This window comes from Polyodon spathula, chromosome 8, assembly GCF_017654505.1.
Source record: "Polyodon spathula isolate WHYD16114869_AA chromosome 8, ASM1765450v1, whole genome shotgun sequence".
Lineage (NCBI taxonomy): Eukaryota > Metazoa > Chordata > Actinopteri > Acipenseriformes > Polyodontidae > Polyodon > Polyodon spathula.
The window spans coordinates 34656641-34676049 of record NC_054541.1 but is presented as its reverse complement, the minus strand read 5'-3'; the positions used below and the strand labels follow the sequence as shown (position 1 = coordinate 34676049).

At 40.6% G+C, this 19409-nt stretch overlaps 1 protein-coding gene across 1 annotated transcript in view; it reads left to right on the top strand.

Annotated features, from left to right (window-relative positions):
* The first annotated feature begins 11409 nt into the window (after window positions 1-11409).
* The window catches only part of LOC121319852 (CUGBP Elav-like family member 2), a 168107-nt gene continuing 160107 nt past the window's right edge, over window positions 11410-19409 (top strand). The window contains exon 1 of the mRNA XM_041257732.1: window positions 11410-11480. The gene's annotated coding sequence lies outside the window, so the exon portion shown is untranslated. The remainder of the gene's footprint in view (window positions 11481-19409) is intronic.

Here is a 19409-nt window from a genome sequence, read left to right as displayed (position 1 = left end):
AACTGTAACTTTACTGCTATACTACCTGCAAATTGTTGTAAATGGTCCGAGAGATGAGAAAACGCTTACTGTAAATGGCACAGGATCAAATCAGTAGCCTGACAACGCCACTGAGGGAATTGCACCCCCAGAATTTTAGTAATTTTATTTAACACATCCAATTAAGCTACTTATAATTCAGTGTTTCTCATAGGTTTGTTTTATATGGCAGTGGTACATATCTGGGATGTAACCAGAGAAGAAAAGGCACACAGACGAGAATTAAAAGTCAGACTATGTTTATTTGGGACATAGGCATTAAAAGTAGAAGAGTCAACCCAAGTAGGATAGCAAATTTTAATTTTAACTAGTTTTACCTATAAAGCAAGACAAGTAGTCTAATGGGTAAATTAACACCCTGTTAGTACAGTACAGGTATATTTAATTACCAAGTCCTTGTAATTATATATTTATAGCAATTACATTCCAAGCCAAGTGCTTCACAGGATGTTATCATTAAACACCAGTATACCAAGCCTGAGTGTCATTTTACAAGCAGCCAGCCACAGTAAATATAAACTTGCTTAGTTTTGAACAGTACATTTCACTAGTCACTTCCCTTAGGGATTACTCCCAGCTACTGGTGTAGTTAAATAACCAATTACTAAAGATATATCCAAATTGGTTTACTCATGCCGAGAATGCTTTGTCTGCTACTCATAGATCTCACAAAGGCAGGTTTATAATCGTACACTCACAAAAATATAACAGCCGTCAGATTCTTTTGTGAAGAAAGTTACACAAAACTAGTGCCAGCAACATGACACATACATGCAACACAGGTGCCAGCGACACGACACTTACATGCAACACAGGCCCTGGTGACACGACACATACACGCAACACAGGTCCTGGTGACACGACACATACACGCAACACAGGTCCTGGTGACACGACACATACACGCAACACAGGTCCTGGTGACATGACACATACACGCAACACAGGTGCTGGCGACACGACAATCTTTCATTTTCTCTACATTCCGTTCCACTGCTGCCTGGAAAACAGTATTAAAAAGATACGGGTGAAGCGAATCAACATATCTGATTAGAGGATAGAAAAGGATGGACAATCCGGGAGGACCATCCTAAAACAAAATCAGTTACAAAAAGATAAACAAGCAGTGGTATGAAAGCTAGGACATCTGCATTGCAAGCTGCATTGGAACCATGTCTTGGGTTCGATTCCCCCACAGGGTTTATATTGCAAACTTTAAAAAAGTATTGTATTTTATTTATGTGTCACAAACACATTTTTTATTTGAATAAATGTAGTTGATATGAATGACACTTTCACTGAACATACATACTTTTGCACACATAACTTTAACGTGCATATATATATATAGCCAAGATTGGAGCAACCTTGGCCAGCACCAAGGAAATAAGCACAACTGTGAAAGTGGTACCGGTCAAGGTTGCTCCAATTGTTTTTTTTAACTTAGCTTGTGTTTTTTATACAAGTTAGAAGAAACAATTGGGGCAACCTTGGACAGGTTCAAATCTTGCACCAAGGAGAAACTAGATTTGATTTCAAGAGATATAAAGAGACCAAGAAGAAGACCTCCAGTAAGATGGCAAGATGAAATTAGGAAACATGGCGGAGCAACATGGATGAGGGATGCAGCAGACAGGCTTTTGTGGAAAAATCTTAGGGAGGCCTTCATCCAGCAGTGGATTGAAAAAGATGTTGATTATATATATATATATATATATATATATATATATATATATATATATATATATATATATATATATATATATATACAGTGCCTATAGAAAGTCTACATCCCCTTTCAAAATGTTCAGCTTTTGTTGCCTTATAGCCTGGAATTAATGCATTAAAATAGTTGTTTTGTTTTGTTTTTTTAATTTATTTACTCATCCTACCCCATAACTTCCAAGTGAAAAAAATATTCTAGAAATTTGTAGAAAATTAATTAAAAATAAAAAGTGAAATAGCATGGTTGGATAAGTGTCCACCCCCTTTGTAATAGCAGTTCTAAATTAGCTCAGGTGTAACCAATCGCTTTTAAATTGTAGTGATTCACATGATTTCAAGATAAATTCAGCAGTTCCTGTAGGTTCCCTCTGCTGGGTAGTGTATTTCAAAGCAAAGATTCAACCATGAGAACCAAGGCTTTTTCAAAAGAACTCCGGGCCAAAATTGTTGAAAGGCACAGATCAGGGGCTGGATATAAAAATATCAAAGGCCTTGACTACCCCTTGGAGCACGGTCAAGATGATTATTAAGAAGTGGAAGGTGTATGGCATCACCAAGTCCCTGCATAGGTCAGACCGTCTCTCCAAACACGATGACCGAGCAAGAAGGAGACTGATCAGAGAGGCTACCAAGGGGCCAATGGCAACTTTACAAGAGCTGCAGGCTTTTATGGCCAAGACTGGTCAAAGTGTGCATGTGACAATATCCAAGCACTCCACAAATATGGCTTGTATGGTAGTGTGAAAAGAAGGAAGCCATTACTCAGGAAAGCCCACCTTGAATCCTGTTTGAAGTATGCAAAAAACACTTGGGAGAATCTGTAGCCATGTGACAAAAAGTTTTGTGGTCTGACAAAACTAAAATGGAACTTTTTGGCCTAAATGCAAAGCGTTGTGTTTGGTGCAAACCCAACACAGCGCATCACCCAAAGAACACCATCCCTACTGTGAAGCATGGTGGTGGCAGCATCATGTTATGGGGATGTTTCTCATCGGCAGGGACTGGGGCACTTGTCAGGATAGAAGGGAAAATGAATGGAGCAAAGTACAGAGAAGCAAGTGAGTAAAACCTGCTGCCCTCTGCAAGAAAGCAGAAACTGGGACGGAAGTTCACCTTTCAGCATGACAACGACCCAAAGCACACAGCCAAAGCTACACTGGAGTGGCTAAGGAACAAAAAGGTAAATGTCCTTGAGTGGCCCAGTCAGAGCCCCAACCTAAATCCAATCTAAAATTTGTGACATGACCTGAAGATTGCTGTCCATCAATGCTCCCCAAGGAACTTGACAGAGCTTGAACAGTTTTGTAAAGAAGAATGGTCAAATATTGTCAAATCTGGGTGTGGAAAGTAGAGACCTATCCCAACAGACTCACAGCTGTAATTGCTGCCAAAGGTGCTTCCACCAAATATTAACTCAGGGGGGTGGAGACTTATCCAATTATAATCTTTCGGTTTTTTATTTTTAATATATCTTTTTTTTCGCAATAAAAAAATAAATAAATCCCCTTAACAGTGTGAAAAAAATCCTCATTAAATGCATGAAATTCTGAGGCACTGACACAACAAAATGTGAAAAAAGTTCAAGGGGATTGTGGCAGAGCAAAGCTCTGCCCTTTTAAATTGGCAGGGATGGGGTTAACTTCCCCTGCCTGCCTGGGTTTATTATGTTCAGGTGGCTGGGGTTGATTAGTTGATTAGGTTGATTAACGATCAATCAGCGCCCAGCCACCTGATATAAAAGGAGGCCTCAGCTTCTCATTTGGGAGAGGGAGCTGAGGAAGCAGGTTGGTTTTTTTGGTTGTGTAGAAAACTTGAATCCAGTGAAGGCATTGCCCAGCCTGGAAACCTTTATTTTTGTGAGTTTTGTTTTTGCTTTATTTGTGTTTGAGTATTTGTTATTTTGCCCGTGTGCACTTTATTTTTGTTTATTTATAATAAAATAGTTATTTTTTTGAACTGCAGTCTGTCTCTGGGCCTCTATCCACTCGCCAGCCTGCCACATTTGGTGTCAGAAGTGGGATAGCGCCACCTAGAGGCTCAGAGCAGTATTTATTTATTTATTTTTTTTTTTTTTTTGGAAAAAAAAAATGGGAAAGAAGAGCAGACAGCGGCAAAGGCAGGAAAAGCAGCTGAAGAAATGTAAGCTGCTGCAGCCACCGCTGGAGGACCCGGCCAGCCTCTTCCCCTGGTGTTCCTGGTGCGGTAAGGAGGACCATCGTTGGCGGTCCTGCCCAGACGTGCCACCGGCAAACTGGTGTGGCCGGTGTGAGGAGGACGGCCACAACTGGGCAGGATGCCCCTACAACCAGGCCCAGGAAGAGGTGCCTTGTTCACCCCGGGCATCAGGGGCCACCCCACTACCTCTAGCACCACCACCTTCACCACCGTCCCAGGAGATCTGGGACTGGTTGATGCACCCTGAGGCAGACCTCGTCCACGATCTCCCCATAGTTATCAACACGCTGTGGCGTCGAGATGGGGAGAGGTGGGAACAGTGGGAGGAACAGCACCACCCGGCCTCCTTCCCAGAGGTTGCCCTCATGGTGGTTAATTACCTGGCGGTAGACATGGGAGATCCACCGGTCACTCCAATAAAGAGAGGTGAGCCGCCTTCCCGAGAGCCAGAGAGGGAGGAGGAGCTGCCGTCGCTCCCAGAGCCAGAGAGGGAGGAGGATCTGCTGTCGCTCCCAGAGCCAGAGAAGGGTGAGGAGCTGCCGTCATCCCCAGAGCCAGAGAGGGGTGAGGAGCTGCCGTCGTCCCCAGAGCCAGAGAGGGGTGAGGAGCTGCCGTCGCTCCCAGAGCCAGAGAGGGGTGAGGAGCTGCCGTCGTCCCCAGAGCCAGAGAGGGGTGAGGAGCTGCCGTCGTCCCCAGAGCCAGAGAGGGAGGAGGAGCTGCCGTCGCTCCCAGAGCCAGAGAGGGGTGAGGAGCTGCCGTCGTCCCCAGAGCCAGAGAGGGGTGAGGAGCTGCCGTCGTCCCCAGAGCCAGAGAGGGGTGAGGAGCTGCCGTCGCTCCCAGAGCCAGAGAGGGGTGAGGAGCTGCTGTCGCTCCCAGAGCCAGAGAGGGAGGAGGATCTGCTGTCGCTCCCAGAGCCAGAGAGGGAGGAGGAGCTGCCGTCACTCCCAGAGCCAGAGAGGGGTGAGGAGCTGCCGTCGCTCCCAGAGCCAGAGAGGGAGGAGGATCTGCTGTCGCTCCCAGAGCCAGAGAGGGAGGAGGATCTGCTGTCGCTCCCAGAGCCAGAGAGGAGTGAGGAGCTGCCGTCGCTCCCAGAGCCAGAGAGGGAGGAGGAGCTGCTGTCGCTCCCAGAGCCAGAGAGGGAGGAGGATCTGCTGTCGCTCCCAGAGCCAGAGAGGGAGGAGGATCTGCTGTCGCTCCCAGAGCCAGAGAGGGAGGAGGATCTGCCGTCGCTCCCAGAGCCAGAGAGGGAGGAGGAGCCGCCGTCGCTCCCAGAGCCAGAGAGGGGTGAGGAGCCTGCCGTCGCTCCCAGAGCCAGAGAGGGAGGAGGATCTGCTGTCGCTCCCAGAGCCAGAGAGGGAGGAGGAGCCTCCGTCGCTCCCAGAGCCAGAGAGGGAGTGAGGAGCTGCCGTCGCTCCCAGAGCCAGAGAGGGAGGAGGATCTGCTGTCACTCCCAGAGCCAGAGAGGGAGGAGGAGCCTCCGTCACTCCCAGAGCCAGAGAGGAGTGAGGAGCTGCCGTCGCTCCCAGAGCCAGAGAGGGGTGAGGAGCTGCTGTCGCTCCCAGAGCCAGAGAGGGAGGAGGAGCCTCCGTCACTCCCAGAGCCAGAGAGGAGTGAGGAGCCGCCGTCGCTCCCAGAGCCAGAGAGGGGTGAGGAGCCTGCCGTCGCTCCCAGAGCCAGAGAGGGAGGAGGATCTGCCGTCGTCCCCAGAGCCAGAGAGGGAGGAGCCGCCGCCGCTCCCAGAGCCAGAGGGAGCCGGAGCCGCCGCCGCCTCCGCCACCAGAGGGAGCCGGGCCGCCGCCGCCGCCTCCGCCACCAGAGGGAGCCGGGCCGCCGCCGCCGCCTCCGCCACCAGAGGGAGCCGGGCCGCCGCCGCCGCCTCCGCCACCAGAGGGAGCCGGGCCGCCGTCGCCGCCTCCGCCACCAGAGGGAGCCGGGCCGCCGTCGCCGCCTCCGCCACCAGAGGGAGCCGGGCCGCCGTCGCCGCCTCCGCCACCAGAGGGAGCCGGGCCGCCGTCGCCGCCTCCGCCACCAGAGGGAGCCGGGCCGCCGTCGCCGCCTCCGCCACCAGAGGGAGCCGGGCCGCCGTCGCCGCCTCCGCCACCAGAGGGAGCCGGGCCGCCGTCGCCATGCTACCTTGGACATTCGGGGCCCCCTCAACCAAAGAAGGCTTGGGGGCTCCGACATCAACCCCGCCCACCACCACCCACCATAACAGCCCACCCAAGGGACATAATTGGACTCTTGGGGGGGGGAGGGGGGGGGGGGGGGGGGGGGGGAGGGGGGGAGTTGGCCGATTGCGGCCGGTGTACGTTGTACATGGGGGGAGGTGTGTGGCAGAGCAAAGCTCTGCCCTTTTAAATTGGCAGGGATGGGGTTAACTTCCCCTGCCTGCCTGGGTTTATTATGTTCAGGTGGCTGGGGTTGATTAGTTGATTAGGTTGATTAACGATCAATCAGCGCCCAGCCACCTGATATAAAAGGAGGCCTCAGCTTCTCATTTGGGAGAGGGAGCTGAGGAAGCAGGTTGGTTTTTTTGGTTGTGTAGAAAACTTGAATCCAGTGAAGGCATTGCCCAGCCTGGAAACTGTTATTTTTGTGAGTTTTGTTTTTGCTTTATTTGTGTTTGAGTATTTGTTATTTTGCCCGTGTGCACTTTATTTTTGTTTATTTATAATAAAATAGTTATTTTTTTGAACTGCAGTCTGTCTCTGGGCCTCTATCCACTCGCCAGCCTGCCACAGGGATATAGACTTTCTATAGGCACTGTATGTATGTATGTGTGTGTGTGTGTGTGTGTATATATAGTGCAATCCAAGACATTATGACCTGGATCATGTTTCCCCCACAGCTAGGAAAGGCTCTCAACATAAATTGTAGAGCGCTACAGGCTGTATACAATAAGAGTCATGGGAGGGCACAGTGTTAAAGCAGATAAGAATTGTAAATCATTTTTAGAGATTGAAGCCCAGATGTGAAATTTTAACCTTTAATCCGTTTAGCTTTCTATTTGCTCAATATCTGTGGACTGTTCATGATTGTGAATGTGAAGATGCGGATGAATCATTGTAGATTAGGTGGATATACTGTGTTCTGTATCACATTAACATTTTTAAGGTTTGTTTCTCATCTAACAATGGCACATAATCTTACATAGACTCTTTGTACAGCGGTATCAGTGCTATGCTTCAGTGCGAGAGGTCCCGGGTTTGTGCCCACCCTCCGCCTGTGTGTGGATTGCCTCGCCCTCTGTGAGGCACCTATCTGCAGGAACCTGGATTGCTACATTGGTGTCAGAGTGGATGCAGGTACCCCGGCACACGCTCGTTGGACTGTAGCCTGGTGAGCAAGTCTGGGGCGGACTTGAGCCTGGCTGGGGAGAGTGTAGCGTGCATGGGGGAAGGCAGCAGCAGGGCTGGTAGGTGACGTAATTACACACAGAGACATAAGCCTGATATGCGCTCCTTGCAAAGGAGCCGGCTCTTTTATACAGCAGTATCGGCGCTATGCTTTAATGCGAGAGGTCCTGGGTTCGCGCCCACCCTCCGCCTGTGTGTGGATTGCATCACCCTGTGTGCCTGCATTAACCGAGACCACTACATTATATAATTATATGGTGTAAGGTGGTAGGGGGAAGGTCAGATTTCATGTGAAAACATGTGAAAATGCACATTTTGTTTAATTTAATTGCTTTTGGTTAATTTAATTGTATTTGTGTTAATTGTTGTATTGTTAATTATCCCCTGCACCTGGCTATCATTGTAAATTAGAGCCAGGTGCAGGGTATTTAAGGAAAGCAGCCAGTTTGCTTTTGCTGTTGCTGCTATGGAGTGAAGAGCCTGGCTGAAAGTCGTTAAGATCTCTTGGAAACCTACGTTTGGTTTTGTAAACAAGCGTATTAGTGTTTTGCTTTGGTGTTAAATGTCAGGTAAACAGCTTAGCTGTCCTGAATGTTAGTCAGAGACCTGCATACGTTTAGTTAGTGCTCAATGAGAGCTAGGTGTTTGTTTTTGTTTGTTGATTTATTTTTGAATAAAAGTGCTCAAAAGCGCTTTAAAAATCAAAGTTTTATCTCTGGGTCACGTTCTTAAAGGGGCACGAACCCGATCTACGGCCAATCTGTTTACTATATACTATATATATATATATATATATATATATATATATATATATATATATATATATATATAAATTGCATTATAAAGGAGATCATTAGAATTTTGAATTTAATGCAGATTAAAGTTGTAGTATGCATATCATGTGAGAGTTCCTATGTTCCTTCTTGTTCTATAGGTAAGGTAGCTAAGGTAGATTTTGCTTTGTGCTCCCATGATGAATGTCATGTATATAGCATGTTGATAATAAAATAAGGGCTTACCATAATAATTGGATTGCTTTATGGAAGTTCTCATACACACATCAAATGGGGCGTGTGTCTGTAAATAAGTGTTCCTGGAGTCGATTTTTGATTGATATTTGATTGTGAAAATTTCTTACATGTTTTATTGTTTTGATTTTATTGGGGTTCAAAGAGAAGCATGTTCTGCCCCCTTAATTATTTAACATTATTACATTTTTTTTTAATTTTTATTAGCTGCCCCTTGAAGCACCACATCACTAAAAAACAGATTTTTGCCACAATGCGTGGTGGTGACACCTCCAAAATAATTTCTAAATGCTAAGAATGCCTCAGGTTGCTAAATTATTTTTGCAATTGGAGTGTAAATAAACACCTTGCTAAATTCAGGATATTAAGGTCAGTGGGTTTAATATCTGCCAGTGTTTTTCATTAAAACTGACCCGCAAAGTTCCATCTCTGTTCATTTTAACTATTTAAAGAAAAAAGGCATTATTTGGGGGTCAAGTGAAAAAATATGTCTCCTCTTGCTTTCTTTATTTTTATAACACTAGTGACAGATGAAGGCATTAAATAAAATGTGTATTTACAGGACCAGTATTTTGTAGTGCTACTTACAAAAATATATAATTGCTCATTTCAAGTTATGGGTGCTTTACAGAGTATAACAAAATAAAAAGAAACTACTCAAATGTGCTTGAAAGTGTTCTCTAATGCTGTCTAAACCTACAGTATTGCAACAGTTACATGTAGCTTTCACTGATATGTCAACAGGATCAGATAATATCAGCAGATTGTCAACATAACACAGTGCTGACATCAATTGCTACTATATGGCCCCTATTTATTAAAGCTCTTTTTTATTTCAGTGTGATTTGCAATATATCTGTGAAAGGAAAGTAAAACTAATAATGTTACAAAACTAGTAGAAACAATTCTAAAGTGTAATAGAAAGACACTGAAATCCAGCACATTTTTTCTTTGTATAATATGTTGTGCTTTTATTGCTCCCATGATTGCAATTTTGATAAAGGAGTATCTGTACGTATCTAGACTTTTTATTCAAATATAGCTTTGTACAAAAATGATCAGTGTTTGACGGATTTTGCCCTGTGGAATACCCAGCTGAGATCAGACACTTTGCTTCTGTTTGGTACAATGAATAAGAACTTGTTAAGGATGGTGTAATCCTATGGCTGTTTTACAATAAAAGACACAAAACATGTGTCTATCAGACTATAAAGTTTCTTTAATGCAGGTTTTACTCAGATTTTAAGATTGGGGGAAGCGATCTAGTCAATGTAGCAGATCTAAATACTTCAGCATTATATGTACTTTTTTGCAATAACAATAACAAAAACATTTGATTTATTTAAAGCACATTAAGTGGTCAATGCAAAGTTAGTGATGTTGAATAGTTTAATGGTTTTCTTATTCATGGTACACTATTTTAATGATTTTGGCAGAATTTAAATCTATTTTTTTTTATCAATTGATTAAACCCCAATATGTATCTTGTATAACTTGCCTTAAGTGCAGAACACAAATCTAAAAATAACCTTTATTGCATGCAGTTGATAAATGCTGAAAAACACATGATGCATCTGGGCTTATAACATGTAATAAATGATCTTGCCAGGAGGAATCATGCTCAGCTTAACCTCTTCGTATGATTCTTACTGTCAATCTTACTTTCATTCGGTCACTGACACAAAGCTTTATAGACTCCTTTGCTCAGGTCACGTGAAGAGGGCAGCTTCTTTCCATGATGAAATTACTTGTTTTTGATTGTTGAGTGTTCCAAGAAAGAAAAGCCTTCAGAGACTGACCCTACTGTTTAATATGCTGGGGGTGCTGTGACTAGGGTAGTTGTTGGGCTATAATTGATATAAAGGCATCTTTTGTCAGATCAGTGAAGCAGTGCCTTTTTGTTCTTTAACTTTTTATTTCTTCTGATAGTTTTGCTTGAGCAGCTGCTTGATTTTTTTACAACCCAAGTGGACACTGATATTAAAAATAAATAAATAAATAAATAAATAAATGTGGCTGTAGAATAAAAGAGAAACCACACATCCCACTTTGGACAGGACTGTTCTGAAATTAGAGGTCAGTGTTCCTCTCCTGGGCACCCCCTGCACGGGACTTCACAATGTTTCCTTGAGTTGCATCTACTGCATTGAAAAAAAGACTGAAGAAAGTACCTTATACGTTGCTTGTAGCCTTGCATACTTGTTGGGCCTAGGTTCAGCTGCGAGAAAGAGTTGCAATATTGAAGTATAGCCTGGGTACACCTATCTGATTTTATCCAAGTTGGGCAACATTTACAGTGCCCTACACATCGGAGTGCTGACAATGGAGGGGAAAAAAAAAACCCTTGGTAAACTGTTACAAAGTTTAAGGCTACATCCTCATCCTTACTTCTCACGAGGTGACATTATTATTTCCAGAACCTAGCCTTTAACAGCTGAAATTAAGTGTCAGAGTGAGGCACATTGAGAATTCAGCAGTGCGGTGCAAAGACTAGATCAGGTACCTTTCACACATTGAAAGCATGAGAGACTGTGGGCAATTTGTTTCAATTCTCATTCATTCTTCATTGTGTACATTTAGGTGAATATGCGTGTATTTTAGTCTTCAATGAAATAACAGTGCTGAACGATATGGCAAGCCAAATTATCATTTAGCGATATCTTGAAATGCTATTTAAGATATTTTACAATATTTAAAGATACATTTGTAAAACATTTTAAAATTGCATTGTGCAGTTTCTAATCTAAAATCAATTGTAAGATTGGCCAGTTAAGAGATACAGGGGTCATACGTGCTGAATTGGATACTGCAAATAATAAATTGTTTTTTCTAGACTTTAGTACTGGGATTGTTTTTTTCTGTTTTGGTTTTGCTTCATCTCACGAAACAGTCCTGGCAATTGAAAACTGTATTGCTGGCCATTGCATGAATTTTTTTACAGTACCTGAAGCGTGTGAGAAAAATAAAAAATAAAATAAATAAAAACATGTGAAAGTTCTCTAAGCCTAGATCTTAAAATAGCATTGTACATTTGCAGAAAATGTATTGCCTGAAACACGTTCCTGAAAATCTGTGGCATGTTTTTTTTCAGGTACTTGTGTGTTGTCTGAAATTCAGTGGATCCATGATGTGGTAAGGAACAGAAAAGCTACAGCAGGTATTGTTATGTTTTTTTTTTTTTTTTTTTTTTTTTTTAGAGAATCTCTCTGAAAAGGAAAAATAGCTTTGCAACAGACTTTAAAGTTATAAGTGAAAAAAGTTATCCAGATGTTAAAAATGAAAAGAGAAATTACAACTATGTTATCTAAACAGTTGTAGCAACACGTGAGGACGTGAAACGCTATATTTTTCGGAACTCTGCTACTAATTCTTTAAGACTTTACATATTCATATACAGGAAAAAAAAGTTTACAAAAAAGAACAGAACAGCTTAAGAGAAAATGAATAATATAGCATAAGCAGAAATGTGTTTTTAGAAATGTGATGTTGTGTCTCAGATCCCTTGATTTGTTGTTATAAGCAGTTTTGACTGAATGCAGAAATATAAATTATATTTGTGCACCATGTTGACAATGATACATTCTGGTATGAGAGCAATTCCCTTCTCCACTGGAGGTTTGGGAGTTGAAATCCCACTTCCTCCTGTTAGCAGTTAATCAACATGCATTCCTACGACGCAAATTCTGCTACTGCCTTAAGTTGGTAACTTCTGCTGTTCCTATTGAGATCGGTCCTGTTGAGGTCATGGCTCATGATCTTAATTATTGCAGCTGACAAAGGCTTTGATTAACATTAAAAGAGATTACTCTGTTTCAAGATATAACTCAGATATGAATGGGCATACTTAAAAACTGATATACATAGATACATATAACCGTATTCCCACAATACAATTATTTTAGAAATAATGAGTAAAACATGCAAATTTTATGGCTTGCTGTACTTATAAAATATATTGTAAAGGTATTTTTAGAACCTTAATCCAAAATCTAGTATATTGCTATTGGGAAATGTGATTGCTAGAATTGTATTTGTTTTATGTTTCTGTACAGACTAAATCAATATAACATTACTTGATTTTTTTTTCCTTTTATTTAATACTGTATGTATTATAATTCATAAGCAGTTATCCAAAAAGTGGAAAAATAAGGTTATTGTTATTTTTTACTTGTTAAAGTGGAGTAAAACAGAGAGTAATTCCATTAATACATATGCAAAACATTTGTATCATAGACTGTTCAATATATATATTATATATATATATATATATATATATATATATATATATATATATATATATATATATATCAACATTGATGTCTGTGTGTGTGTGTGTATATGTATATATATATATATATATATATATATATATATATATATATATATATATATATAGATAGATAGATAGATAGATAGATAGATAGATAGATAGATAGATAGATAGATAGATAGATAGAAGTTGATAGTTGAATTGCCTGTTTGGCACCCAATACAAGCCTAAAAACAGTAAAATATGTTTTAGTTGAGTCTGGCCTGGTTTTATCATATAAATACTTCTAAGGTGTTGCTCTTGTGAATTTTAGGTCATTACATTCTCTAGGAGCTGACATGGAAATCCTATTTTGAAAGGGGATTTTTTAATCTGCAGCTTCAGATAATATGGTCTTCCAAAGAGATGACATTTTACTGTAAGTTACATCTTGTATCTCAGAAAAAAGTTGATGCATTGCTGGCTGTCCACATGACTCTACTAGTCTGGAGCCCTAGTTCAGTACACAAGAGCTGATTTAAAAGGCACAGATTCTTTACACATTTGTTTAGTACTATACAAAAATGTTTTTCCACTTTTCTCCATATTGATCCTTTGCTTAATTTCAATCCCAGTTGTAGAGGCATCATCTACAAAACGTGCAGCATTGTTCTTTGCATTGCCCGTCCCTTATCATCAATAACAACTGCATGGGAACAGGGTATAGGCCTTGAGTTTCCGGATAAAGTGTGGGAATCCATTATCAGTAGAATACAATTCTTATCAATTTGAGCCTGACATGGGCTAATACAATTCAAAATTGTACTGGGGAAAGTCGGATTGGCTAAAATCTATACAGATGTGCACTCCATCGATCTCTCCCCAATTAAAGCTCGTTTGGTGATTTGCCCAGTGATTCTTTTCTCAAGTTACAATCTGACACCCTGGCCTTTCCCACCTTGTTGGCAAAACGTCTGATTTTGATGGTCTGGAAACAAGCTGCCCTACCATCTAATAAATTGGCAGTACATAGCATATATGAGAAATTTCAATCTGGCTTCTGCTCTGGTTATAGTACTGAAACTGCATTTATCAGAGTCGTAAATGATGTGCTGTTATCTTCCGATATGGGCTCACCCTCAGTTCTTATACTTCTAGATCTAACACTATGGATAATCCTATTTTGATTGATCGTCTTGAGACTCTAGTGGGATTGTCAAGTTGTGTCCTGTCTTGGTTTAACTCCTGTCTTTCAAATCCGGTTTCAATTTGGAAAATTGAGGAAGAATCCACCTGTTTTATCTGATGTTACATATAGTGTCCCGTGGGCTTTTGTTCTTAGTCCAATTTAGTTTTCCTTGTAAATGCTACCCCTGGGCATCATTGTCCATAGACATGAGGTACATTTTCATTGTTATACAGATAATACTCAATTATGTATATCTCTCTGAAATCGGGTGACACCTCAGCTGAAAATACTTTGATTACCTGTGTCACTGCCATAGAGCAATGAATGTCAAAAAAAGTTTTAATGTTAAACTCGGGTTAAACAGCGATGATGCTTTTGACATCACAGAATCAACTCAATTGATTTTACATTTGGTAGTTTCTCGTCTGAGATAAAGGCTGAAATGAGAAATGTGGGTGTCATTTTTGATCCAGATGTTTCATTCGAGCCACACATTAGCAATGTAACTAAAGTGTCTTTTTTCATTTAAGAAATATTGTTAAACTAAGACATTCTCTCTTGCTGCAGGAGGCTGAGCTACTGACGCATACTTTTATAATATATAGGATTGATTATTGCAATGCTCTTTTTTCTGGTATTTCAAGTTGTGTTTTATCTCAGTTGCAGCTTGTGCAAAATGTTTCTGCTAGAGTTTTAACAAGAACAAAGAAGTATGAACACATTACCCATGTGTTAGCAGCCTTAAGTTGGTTCCCTGTATAGGTTAGCATTGATTTTCAGGTCTTGCTTTTAACTTATAAAGCTTTAAATGGGCTTGCTCCCCTATATCTAAAAGATTTTCTGACCTCATATGTCCCTAATTGCTGTCTTAGATCACAGGACAGTTTACTCAGTATTCCATGGACACTGAGGAAAAAGGCAGGTGGCAGAGTGTTCAGCTTTAGAGAGGCAAAGTTGTGGAATGATCCACCATGATTTGTAAGGTCAGCACCATCTCTTGCTGCTTTTAAATAAATATTGAAAACACATTTAAAAAATTGTATTAAGTCATTGCCAATGATTTTTTTTAGCTCAGTTTTCTCCCCAATTTGGAATCGACAATTGTGTTATTATTGATCCCAGTTCACCGCTGCAACCCCACGGCAACTTGGAAAATGGAGGCTGAAACATGCATCCTCTGAAACGTGTTCCTGCCAATCCATCATTTTCCGCACTGCGGATCCACAGCGAATCCATCAGACCTATAGTGCCGGAGGACAACACAGATCTGTATGGCTCCACTGCAGACCCGCAGGCACCCTATCAGCCAGAGGGGTCGCTGGTACACAGTGAACAGTGGATTGCCCCGCCAACATAATCCCGCTCTACCCGGGCGGCGCTCGGACAATTGTGCATCACCACCGGGGAACCCCCTATCATGGTCTGTAATAACACAGCATGGATTCGAACCTGCAATCTTTAGGCTATAGGGTGCATTGCTCCTATGCTCTCAGGTTTTATAATCCTGCAGGAAAATTTCACTGATTGGTGTTACATGTGCCGAGTCAATTTAGTTCCACCGATAATGCTGGACACGTATTAAACTTATCGAACCAAAGTTTGTAACCCTGGTCAACCAATGGTTCTACTAATTCTAAAACTACTTTAGAAGAGCATCACAACCACTGTTGTAAACATTGAGATCTAGCGTGTGACCAGTATCAGAAAAAATGCCAAAATCCATAGTTTAAATCCCCATCAAGTCGGTTTGTCCTTCGTATACTGCCTAAACCCTGAACGACCCTTCCACTTTACCATGTGCTCATCAACTGCTAAATTTGGATTTGGCTGATACAGTTGTTTGCAAGTCTGTTTGAGGTGATCTAACAGGAAACCAATTTTTCATAGTCGGTCCTGGTTATTCTTGGTGTCAGGGTCTAGATATGTAAGACCGCCATTATAGATTTAAAACGATCCCGAGACATGAAGCCCTAACCTACAAACCGTGATGAAGCAAAGCCGTACTCCAATATCTATGGAGGTCAACCTTTATTATATTATTACATTACTACATGTTTGTGTGTGTGTGATACACAGTAATGTATAATTGATTTAAAATATATATTCTAACTTGTGGTATCTGGACATTTCTTTCCCCATAGAGTTCTCTCCAAACCATTATCTCCGTATCTATAAATATCATACATTTTTCAAGTTTTCTGGGTCACACAAACCTAGGCAATGCAGCTTTTGCTGCTGGGTTATGTCATTCACAGAGGACATGTCTTTTAGAACAGTCCTTGATGCAGAATATAGGGTAATGATTTTAATAACTTGCTAGAACATACTTATGTCAAACAGTATACACAGCACATATTTAAATCAGTTCACTTGTTATGCTACACACATCTGGCAATAAAAAGCACAAAATATTTACATATTATACTGCATTGTACATACGGTAATTAAATGTAACTCAAACACACTACATCTTGTGGTGTAATACAGGGTATGCTGCAGTTCTGTAAACTTAACAACCTTTGTTTTTCAGGCCTCTCATCTAATTAATATTTAGAAGTGGGCAGGGAGTTCTTATAATCCTATACAATCATCAAAAGATAATATCATTTTAACTTCTGCTGAAAGTAAAAGGTTTAATAAAGGTACAGACAATCTATGAGCATTTGTACCATGTGTAGCTTTTAAAGCTGTATTCGTCCACTTAAATGTAAAAAGTAATATTTACATAGAAATTGACTCACAACTGACCCACAAAAGGATAAGTTGTCCCTTGTCATACTCAATAGTTTCTTGTGATGGACCCTGCTGGTGATCAATAATTAGCCATATCTTGACATTCTAAAATTATTTGTATGACAAATCCCATTATACATGATAGACAGTTGTCACTTGAGTTTATGCTGATCTTGACCGTTTCAAAGCAATTAATTTAAGGCATTTGCCAAAGTATAAAGTTACAGACATGAACTGGTGGGGAGTTTGACATGAACCTCTCTTAGCTATCATGTCTGTAAATTCATTTAGTTACTGAGGCATCATAACAAACTAGAGTACATTCCACCCACATAGACAAGGGTCAATGCATTAATTTAAATTTATTTGTAAAAACCTTTTTCAATCACTTACAACCGAGTTGCTCAGATTACAGTAGAATTTGGTGTATAAGTACGTTATCTTGGCAGTTTTGGAGGAAGGGAACAACTATATTTCACATGCAACTCATACTGTGTAGAGATACGGCTTATATGCCAATTGTCATGGGCCACCAAATGCTTTAAGGGCAGCAATTTTCAGTTATTTTTTATTTGTAGTTTTTTTTATTATTATTATTTAAATAAGTTTAATTTCCTTGTTTGGATTAAACTGGATCATTGTTTACTTATTTAGTACTATTAAGTAGTTTAGCATGAATGAAGATGTAAACAGTAATGCAAATAGGTGTACATTTATTACAAAACATATCTATTTCTGAAAATACTAGCACTAAAAATTAGAAGCAGCTTATACACAGGTGCAATTTATAGACAGGTTTTTACTGTATGTCTACTTTTAAAGCAAATGTAAATGCTTTTTTTTGTTGTTGTTTAATATCAATATATATATATATATATATATATATATATATATATATATATATATATATATATATATATATATATATATATATATATATACACACACACACACACACACACCACACACACACACACACACAGTGGCTTGCAAAAGTTTTCAGACCCCTGACCAATTCTCTCATATTACTGAATTACAAATGGTACATTGAAATTTCGTTCTGTTTGATATTTTATTTTTAAGCACTGAATCTCAGAATCAATTATTGTAAGGTGACATTGGTTTTATGTTGGGAAATAATTTTAAGAAAAACAAAAAACTGAAATATCTTGTTTGCATAAGTATTCAACCCCTGTGCTGTGGAAGCTCCCAGTTTGCACCGATGAAAGAAATTGCCCAAACAAGGACACAATTACCTTACCATTGAAGGATCGTTGGTAAGGCTGTGAATCTGAAGGAAAACGAAGACCAAACAGCATTCTACAGAAGTTAGAGATAAAGTAATACAAATGCATATATTAGGTAAAGGGTACAAAATAATATCCAAGTGTTTGGATATCCCAGTGAGCACAGTTGGATCAATAATCAGGAAGTGGAAGCTGCATCACACCACCCAAGCACTGCCAAGAAAAGGCCGTCCCTCAAAACTCAGCGCTCAGACAAGAAGGAGACTTGTGAGAGAAGCCACAGAGAGGCCAACAATCACTTTGAAGGAGCTACAGAGTTCAGTAGCTGGGAGTGGAGTAATGATGCACCAGTCAACCATATCAAGAGCTCTGCATATCACTGGCCTGTATGGGAGGGTGGCAAGAAAGAAGCCGCTACTCAAAAAGTACCATCTGAAAGCAGGTATGGAGTTTGCCAGAAAGCACGAGAGTGACGCAGCTGCGATGTGGGAAAAGGTTTTGTGGTCAGATAAGACAAAGATGGAGCTTTTTGGCCAAAGCTCAAAGTGCTATGTGTGGTGCAAACCTAACACTGCCAAGCAACATTGGAATGGCTCAAGAACAAAAAGGTGAATGTCCTCCAGTGGCAAATTCAAAGTCCTGATCTCAATCCCATTGAGAATCTGTGGCACTATTTGAAAATTGCGGTTCACAAAAGTCGTCCAACTAACCTAACCTAACCTGAACAACCTGGAGCAAATCTGCCAAGAAGAATGGGCTAAAATCACTCCGACACTATGTGCAAAGCTGGTACATACTTACCCCAAAATACTTAAAGCTGTTATTGCAGCGAAAGTTGGCTCTACCAAATATTAATGTGTGGGGGTTGAATACTTATGCAAGCAAGATATTTCAGTTTTATATTTTTCTTAAATATTTCCCAACATAAAACCAATGTCACCTTACAATAATTGATTTTGAGTTTAAGTGTTGAGACTGTAGACCCCCCCCCCCCCCCCCCCCCCCCTCATAATTTGAAGATGCTTGTGTAAGGTCAAAGTTAAAATTAGGTTTTCATTTTTAAACCAGTTCTAGAGCTGTATATACAGTTTATTTCTGTTAATTGTGTTATATATATATATATATATATATATATATATATATATATATATATATATATATATATATATATATATATATATATATATATATATATATATAGATAAACAACAATTACAATGTGGGGCTGACCTCTTATTGAACTGAATCACTGAAGGTCATAGTAATTCAAAGGGGTCCCATCATTATAGGAACTTATGAACATGACAATGTGCCTCTGGCTTTTTTTAAACAAGGGTCAATGGAAATGCTTTGAGAAACCAGTCCTATAATTTCTAAAGCTTTGTCCGGTCAGCACAGTGACAAGCTCTTGTACAGTTTTCATTCTTAGCACTTAAATTGAAAGTTGGAAGAGCACACTGACCTTTCCAGTGACACATTACTTCCTTTATTAGAAAGTAGATTTGTTTTGTATTGAGACACATCCTTAGACATTTTAAAAAAATATATTTTTTTTAAACACAAATGGTATACAAAATGTTGAAATTATAGTACAGACCACAGTACAGCTTAACATTGCCATCAAGGAGCTGTCAAAAACAAAGACCTTTTTAATGCTGGGGCACTGAG